This window comes from Ostrinia nubilalis, chromosome 7, assembly GCF_963855985.1.
Source record: "Ostrinia nubilalis chromosome 7, ilOstNubi1.1, whole genome shotgun sequence".
Classification (NCBI taxonomy): domain Eukaryota; kingdom Metazoa; phylum Arthropoda; class Insecta; order Lepidoptera; family Crambidae; genus Ostrinia; species Ostrinia nubilalis.
The window spans coordinates 16,400,465-16,408,226 of record NC_087094.1 but is presented as its reverse complement, the minus strand read 5'-3'; the positions used below and the strand labels follow the sequence as shown (position 1 = coordinate 16,408,226).

The 7,762-nt window shown below is 34.7% G+C and overlaps 1 long non-coding RNA gene across 3 annotated transcripts; it reads right to left on the bottom strand.

The window, feature by feature from the left end:
* Positions 1-1,290: 1,290 nt before the first annotated feature.
* Positions 1,291-5,582, bottom strand: LOC135073662 (uncharacterized). 3 transcript variants are annotated; one of them, XR_010257681.1, is made up of 4 exons: positions 5,393-5,582; positions 2,935-3,149; positions 2,530-2,757; positions 1,291-1,770 (listed from the first exon to the last, which is right to left on the bottom strand). It is a non-coding gene; the product is annotated as an uncharacterized LOC135073662 (long non-coding RNA). The 3 variants fall into 3 exon arrangements; XR_010257682.1 differs by lacking the exon at positions 5,393-5,582 and adding an exon at positions 3,459-3,622; XR_010257680.1 differs by lacking the exon at positions 5,393-5,582 and having other exon boundaries at positions 2,935-3,622.
* Positions 5,583-7,762: the final 2,180 nt, after the last annotated feature.

The following is a 7,762-nucleotide window of genomic DNA, read 5'->3' as shown; positions in this document are numbered from 1 at the left end:
AGGTTATTAGCATAACAGAAGTACATTTCCATTTTCTATCTTCTATAGGTACTTATAATAAATCTGTAGAGAGGTCAACTCTGTACATGAAATATATTTTCAAAATAACTATCAGGGGGTGATACTGATGCCAAAAATGCAATCAGTAAAATTTTTGTCTGTCTGTATGTTCCTTATAGAAACAAAAACTACTCGACGGATTTTAACGAAACTTGGTACAATTATTCTTCATACTCCTGGGCAGGTTATAGTATACTTAGGAATTCCCACGGGAACAGGAATTAGCGGGAAAATCCTTTTGTATGAAAAATCTAAACCGCTTAAGTTAGACGCTTTAAATTTCGCACGTAGGTACTTTAGTAAACTAATTCCCACGGGAACTGGAATTCGTGGGAAAATCCCTTTGTATGAAAAATCTAAACCGCTTTAGTTAGACGCTTGAAATTTGACATGTAGGTATCTTAATAAACTTAAAGCTTAGTTACAACAGGATATTGCAAAATTCCCACGTGAACGGGAAAAAACATTTGAACGAAAAAATCTAAACCGCGTAAGATAGATGAAGGGGGTAAAACGGGATCCACGCGTACGAAGTCGCGGGCGGCCGCTAGTTGCTAATAAAACTATTTATTGTCAAGAATTATATGTATAATAATGCGAATTCCCGTTCCCGTGGGAATTAGTTTACTAAAGTACCTACGTGCGAAATTTAAAGCGTCTAACTTAAGCGGTTTAGATTTTTCATACAAAAGGATTTTCCCGCTAATTCCTGTTCCCGTGAGAATTCCTAAGTATACTATAACCTGCCCAGGAGTATGAAGAATAATTGTACCAAGTTTCGTTAAAATCCGTCGAGTAGTTTTTGTTTCTATAAGGAACATACAGACGGACAGACAGACAGACAAAAATTTTACTGATTGCATTTTTGGCATCAGTATCACCCCCTGATAGTTATTTTGAAAATTATATTTCATGTACAGAATTGACCTCTCTACAGATTTATTATAAGTAGGTATAGATATGTAGGAGAGACGTCTTAATTAACTTTAAATCGTAGATCGATAAAGAACCCCTTTGTCAAACCGTATGAATAGCAGCAAATAGAACTTTGCGTATTGGAAAAATAGGAATGCCTACGGAAAAGCCAAACATTTTTTAAAAAGAAGTTAATATATTTTACTTACATTTAAATCCAAAAATATCTTTATTCCGACCCAAGGGTAAGTAGGCAGTTATGTAGGTATAAATGAAAATACGTATGTAGGTACTTATTATTTATTAATGGTCATGTTCTACATTTTCTATTAAATATGGGCCCAATACATCAATGATGTCGCCATCACAACAAAGTACCATAAATGGTTTAACGAGATTCCGATATTTGTATAGGGAATAAGTTTTTTTTTTGGTATGCATAATTGCTACTTTTTTGCACATAAATGTATGTATGTACCATCCATGATGACAATAGCCTTTCTTTGTGGTAAATCGTTTCCTGGCTTCCCGAAAAGAGACTGGAACATAAAGGTTTCTTTGGGCTACTTCCTCTCTACTAATATGTTGTAACCCTAAATGTGCTGGTACGAAATGTTCCTCCATCATACTGCGTGCTTTCATTACATATTTTGTAAGAGTACTCCTTGAAATGCCAAGTAATGTAGCTATTCTGTCATCTGAATCACCGGTCCTCAGCTTCATTAAATAAGCACCAACTGTAGTAATTCGTGCTCTCTGATAGTATCTATGGCAAAGAAGATCTGAAGGACGAATCTGAAAATAAAATAAAACATCAGATTCACAGTTCAACAATAAGAAGAGCAATATTTATATAGGATTAACGACTTTTGTGTGTAACGGAATAGTAAGATGAGTGATGAAAGATAATTTATGATTTGAACGCTGAATGATGAGGAATGATTGGTCTATGGAGGAAACGAAAGGGATGAATGAGGAACGAGGATTGAGAGTGAGAATAGTGGTAGTTTAAAAGAGTAGTCTGTTGTTATGCAGGAAGTATAAATAAAACTTTACTGAGTTTATTTGGCTCAGGGAATTTTTAACTGGCTTTATAATAGTAAAAATTATGTTTAATATTATGTAAGTAATAATATTGCAATATTTTAATAATATAAGTCTATTTGTATTATACAGGGTGGAAACGATAAGTGATCTATAACACTTTTAATATTGTGTGGCTGGCATACATTTAGTATGGAGGCTGAAAACATTGAATTTTCGGATAGATCCAGTTAATTCTGTAACTATTTACTGATACCGTTAGAAAGAGCTTGTGAAGCACTTTCAGGATGAGTAACCAGTTTTTCGATATCTTGTGTAGTTTAGAAATAATCGAGTGAGATCACTTATCGTTTCCACCCTGTATAACCTGTATGGATGAGAGTAGTGGCAGATTGAAAGCAATGGAAGGAGTTTAAGGATGGGAAGGCTGATTCGGAAAAAACCTTTTTTATTATTATAATAAACTGGCATAATTATTTTTATGTATTATAAAACTGGCAGGGCTCTTACCTCTCTGGGTTGAATCCAATTTCGAACAATGTTTAATATATCTTGATTATTCTCTGTATCCAAACAATGACTTCAAGTTTGCAATAATGAACAACCACATCCAACACAAACTTGTTGGTGACCTACCGGGGCACCGGTTGGCATATCTGGAGAGTCTTGTGAAGTAGGTGTGGTATCTCTTTGCAATAATGAGTGACAAGCCCCACAGATGTAGTCATTTGCAGTAACCTGTTTAAAAATAATAATAATTAGAAATAAGTTTAAAAAAATAATCAGTTTTTTAATGTCCCGCACTTAAATTATTTTATTTTAGTATTAATTTACAGAAACCAATAACTTTACAAGAATTAGACTGATTGTATAGCCAATAACATTTTATTAAATAAGGACTTTAGCGTGCATTACCTCTAATGGAGTTAGTCGTTCCACAATTATGTTCCTGATGTTAATTTGATGTTGAGTGTTAGTTCTCAGGGACATGAGCTGATGTGAATGTGTTCTAGGCTCTAGTGTTCTACTGCAAAGCACACATTTTCTGCTAAGATTTGAAGTAGATGCATTTGTGTTGTATCTTGGGCTTGGGTCCAACATGTTGTGCATATAAGATCATGAGCTGTAACCTGTAAAAATAAATAGATTCATTGCATGCCATGCCACACATACTCCTGTGCGTTGAATAAATTGAGCCGCAAACCATAAAAAAAATGATAATTCAATATTATGTGCTGTTAGTAGAATTTTGGGTCAGCGGGTAGGGTTAAACAGCTTTAGTAAATAAGCATTGTTGTTATAATAATTAATTATGACGTGTTACAAACTTAGTTACAAAAAATAATAATCTAGTAGTCTTAGTTCCAAAAAACAAAACAAAACAAGCTTTCATTGAGAGCAGGGAGATAGTGTCAAAGTAAATAATTCCTTAGATTTACACCAAAACCAGCTGGATTGTCAACATAATTGTTGTTTCGCTCATGCCTCCATTGCGCTGTACCAGCATCGACTAGTTTCTTACAAGCGAATCGGGCCTGGCTGTCCACACTGTCCAGGGTTGAACCACAGATAATAGCGGAACATTCATTTCAAGACAACCCGCCATGAGCATAGCTGGGCATTAACTCGTTAATCCGTTAATCGTTAATTAACGAAGTTAACATTTCTATTAACGGATTAACTTTTAAGTTAACTTTAAAAAATGTTAACGGACTCGTTAACTTCCGTTAAATTATCCTAAGTCCGTTAATCGTTAATCCAGTACCTACTATTTACCAAAAAGATACAACAGGCACGCTGAAAAACGCTAGAAAAACGCTTCTTCAAAAATGAAACTTCGAAACTTCCAGAACCCAAAACAACAGTTTTTGTAACCAGATCACTAACGACACTTGTTAGTATGTGTGGGACAACTCTTGCAAATGAATTTAAGACCAGTTTTCCTCAACCGATTGAGCTGAAATTTGGTATACTTATGTAAGTACGATGACGATGCAAAGTTTAGGTACCATTGAGCTGGTCTGATGATGGAGTCATGAGGTGGCCATAGGAACTCCTAAATGAAACGGCGGCAGCATCGCATCGAATTTGGGTTCGTTGGATTTGTCTTTTCGAGCACTTTAGTACTAGATGATGTCCAGGGTCGTGATGATGGAGTCAGGAGGTGGCCATAGGAATTCCAAAACGAAACGGTGGAAACTTATCGAGTTTGGGTTTGCTGGATTTGTCTTTTCGAGCACTTTGGTGCTAAATTGCATTGTAATTGAACCAAGGCTCTGAGATTGAGATGCTACTAAAAAGTGTAAAATAAAATTATAATAATTAAAAATCTTTTTTTTTAAAAACCGGTCAAGTGCGTGTCGGACTCACGCACAAAGGGTTCCGTACCATTGATTTATGAAATAAAAATTATTATTTTTTTATTTAAGTTATTTGTATGAAAGATTACGCGGTAATAAGCGGTTTACGATTTACGAGGTATTAAAAAAAACTACTTACTAGATCTCGTTCAAAACAATTTTCGTTGGTAGGTTTTATAGTAACGTACATCTTAATTTTTTTTAGATTTCTCATTTTCTTATTTTAAAAGTTAGAGGGGGGGGGGGGGCAACTTTTTTCCACTTTGGAAGCGTGTGTCACGCAAACTATTCTGTTTAGAAAAAAATATTTTAGAAACCTCGATATCATTTTTGAAGACCTATCCATAGATACCCCACAAGTATTGTTTGCTGAAAAAAAATTTTTTGAGTTTCAGTTCTAAGTATGGGAAGCCCCTAATATTTATTATTATTTTTTTATTTTTGCATCAAAATATTAATGCGGTTCACAGAATACATCTACCTACCGAGTTTCAACAGTATTATAACTCTTATAGTTTCGGAAAAAAATGGCTGTGACTGTGATATACGGACGGACAGACATGACGAATCTATAAGGGTTCCGTTTATGCCATTTGGCTACGGAACCCTAACAAGCTTTTATTCTGAAATGCAGTTAGACTAAAACGAAAAAAATAATTGTATATACTTATGCAAGGTTCAAATAATTTCGAAAGCTTGTAGCGCAAACATAAAAGAGGAATAAATTCCATGAGCGATACAAGCTTTCGAAATTATTTGAACATATTATTTTTTTCGTTTTATTATCATGTGTTAACGGATTAACGATTAACGTTAACTTGCGTTAACTCTTGCGAAATGTAACGTTTTAACGTTTAACGAAGTTAATTTTTTTATTAACGGTTTAACGATTAACGAAGTTAACTATTTGATTAACGGTGCCCAGCTATGGCCATGAGAATGGCAATTCAGAAGTTTGGCAAGGCTAGTACTTATTCATAAGATTGCAGAGCAAAATGTAGGTAGGTACTTACCGATCGAGGTGCTGCTCATTGTTGTGTATAATTAAGTTGCTCATTTTCTAACACCATAGAACCACCAGTCGAGCCTTGGCCGAGCCACACAAAAACAGTAAATCCCAGGCTGAGTATGTCGTTATTGCAATCAATCAGAGTCCGTTTGAATAGCCAAGTTTGTAGTTAATAAAGTTCCGAAAATAAAAGCTAAAACACAAACCATTGACACAAACGAATCACAAAGAAGGATCAAGCAAGACAGCAACACAGCAAGAGTGAGTGAGAGAGAAAAGGTGATGCGAGTGAATGACAATTTGACTAACAAATAGGGATGTCCATTTAGAATAGACATAATCGATTAAATTGATCGTTTTTGAAAAATTTTATTTTTAAACATTGTGTTGCTATAAATATGTAAATGTAGGTAAATAAATGTGATTAAATATACATAAAATGCAATAATCCACTGAAGCGCTGCGGGCGCGGCGGATCTGCGCCCGTCTAAAGGTCTAATGATTAGACTCTAGTCTAATCGATCATACCATTATTTACTTAAATCGAATTAAAAAAGCGCATCTCTGTCTCTGCTCTGTCAAATCAATATGTCGGTGACTTTGATTTCGTTTAAATACTTTTAAAATATTTTTTCGAACTGCAACTTGTCCGATAGGTTTGGACACTTGCAAGTAAATAAATAAAATATACATAAAATTATGGTACATACTAAGTCTTTGAAAATCTTAGGGCGATTTTTATCAATGTCCTTTGTCTGCTCGATTGCATTGATGGTAAGGAGCAATGGTATTATCTATAATATCATTGGTAAGGAGGGACTGTTCTAAATACATATTATGATAGTTGAGATGGTTGAGAATATTTCCGGGTCGATCGCTTCCACCTTCGGCCTAGATAGTACCTACCTACCTACTTATACGCCAAACTATCTTATGATTGTTATGCATGGTTAAGTAGGGTTATAATACCTAATTATGATTGTTATGCATTGTAAGTAGGGTTATAAATAATTATAATTTACATAAGCAGCAGGTCAGTTATTTTTATTTAGGCAAATGTAATATTTTAAAAGACAATACGTACGATCAGATATTAAGATCAAAGATAAAGATTTCTGCTGTGAAAAAAAATATAAAACAGCTAACTTCTATATCAAGTTCCAACGTCGCTATACGTACCTACCTACTTAATGCTACTGGATTATACGTTCATAGCTCAGAAGTTTAGTCCTTTTTCAGCAGTGTTTAGTAAGAATATTATTACAAATGGGCTTTTAGGGATTTTGTTCACATGGAATAAACGACAAAGTTCTTAGTTACTTATCCAATAGGTAGTAGTAACATATATGTAGAAAACAGGAACTTAGATGCCAACGAAAGAAAATAGGCTATCAAATGTTGTTTTGGGGACTTACCTTTATAAAAATATCACATTTAAAAATTCATACCATTTGTTGTTATTTAAAAAACAATGTCAATTTTGACGATTAACTGAAAGTCTATTATCTATGAATATAGTAGCGATATATGGTATCCAGCGGCAATGGCAGTGCAAAATTTTGACAATGACTGTAGTTATCATACTTCGAGTTTGTCCAAGGAGACGGCAAAAGTCCTTTAGTTGACCATAAAGTAAACTTAACGAAAAATGTTACTTAATTGATACCGAGGCGTAACCTGGAAGCATTGCTAAGTGTGCTCCTCGTTACTGGTTCATCGGTCGTCATCGTCATTGTTTGTAAAAACCGGGTCGCGGCAGGCAAATAATAAAATTAGTCTTATGTCTTCTCCCTTATTAACTTCGATGGATAAATAGCTAAACCTCCTTGCGCGTAACTGACGTTTGTTGGAAAACCGATTTTTTCAGGCCATCGGATTTTAATTTCAAAAGTCATTGACCAATCCCAGTTCATATAATAACTATTATGACGTTTTCTATTGGCCAAAAGATTTAACTCTCTAAAAATCCGCGTGCAACCATATCCTGCTTAAATATTGTGCACTTTATTGAGCACAGATTAAACAAGCTAAATGACAAATAGAATAGATTGAAATGACAGATTGCACTTGAATTACCCTACAGGTTATTTCTTGGAGAAGAGATAGACCAAATGAATCGAACAATCAGACTATTAGTTTTACAAGATCCTATAGCGTCCACCTTGCTTAGAAGATTGCATCTGACTATGTTTGTTTGTTGAGAGACCTGTTCAGTATATCCCTAGCCACCCTGGAAGCATGTTAGGGCACTGAATATCTCTGGCCATAGTTTAACAGTAGTATAATTCAAAGTATATCCCATCAAACCCAAAGCGGTCGCATATTATTATTGATTTCTATTGTGTCTCGATTTGCGGGGCTTGAAAGGTTAACA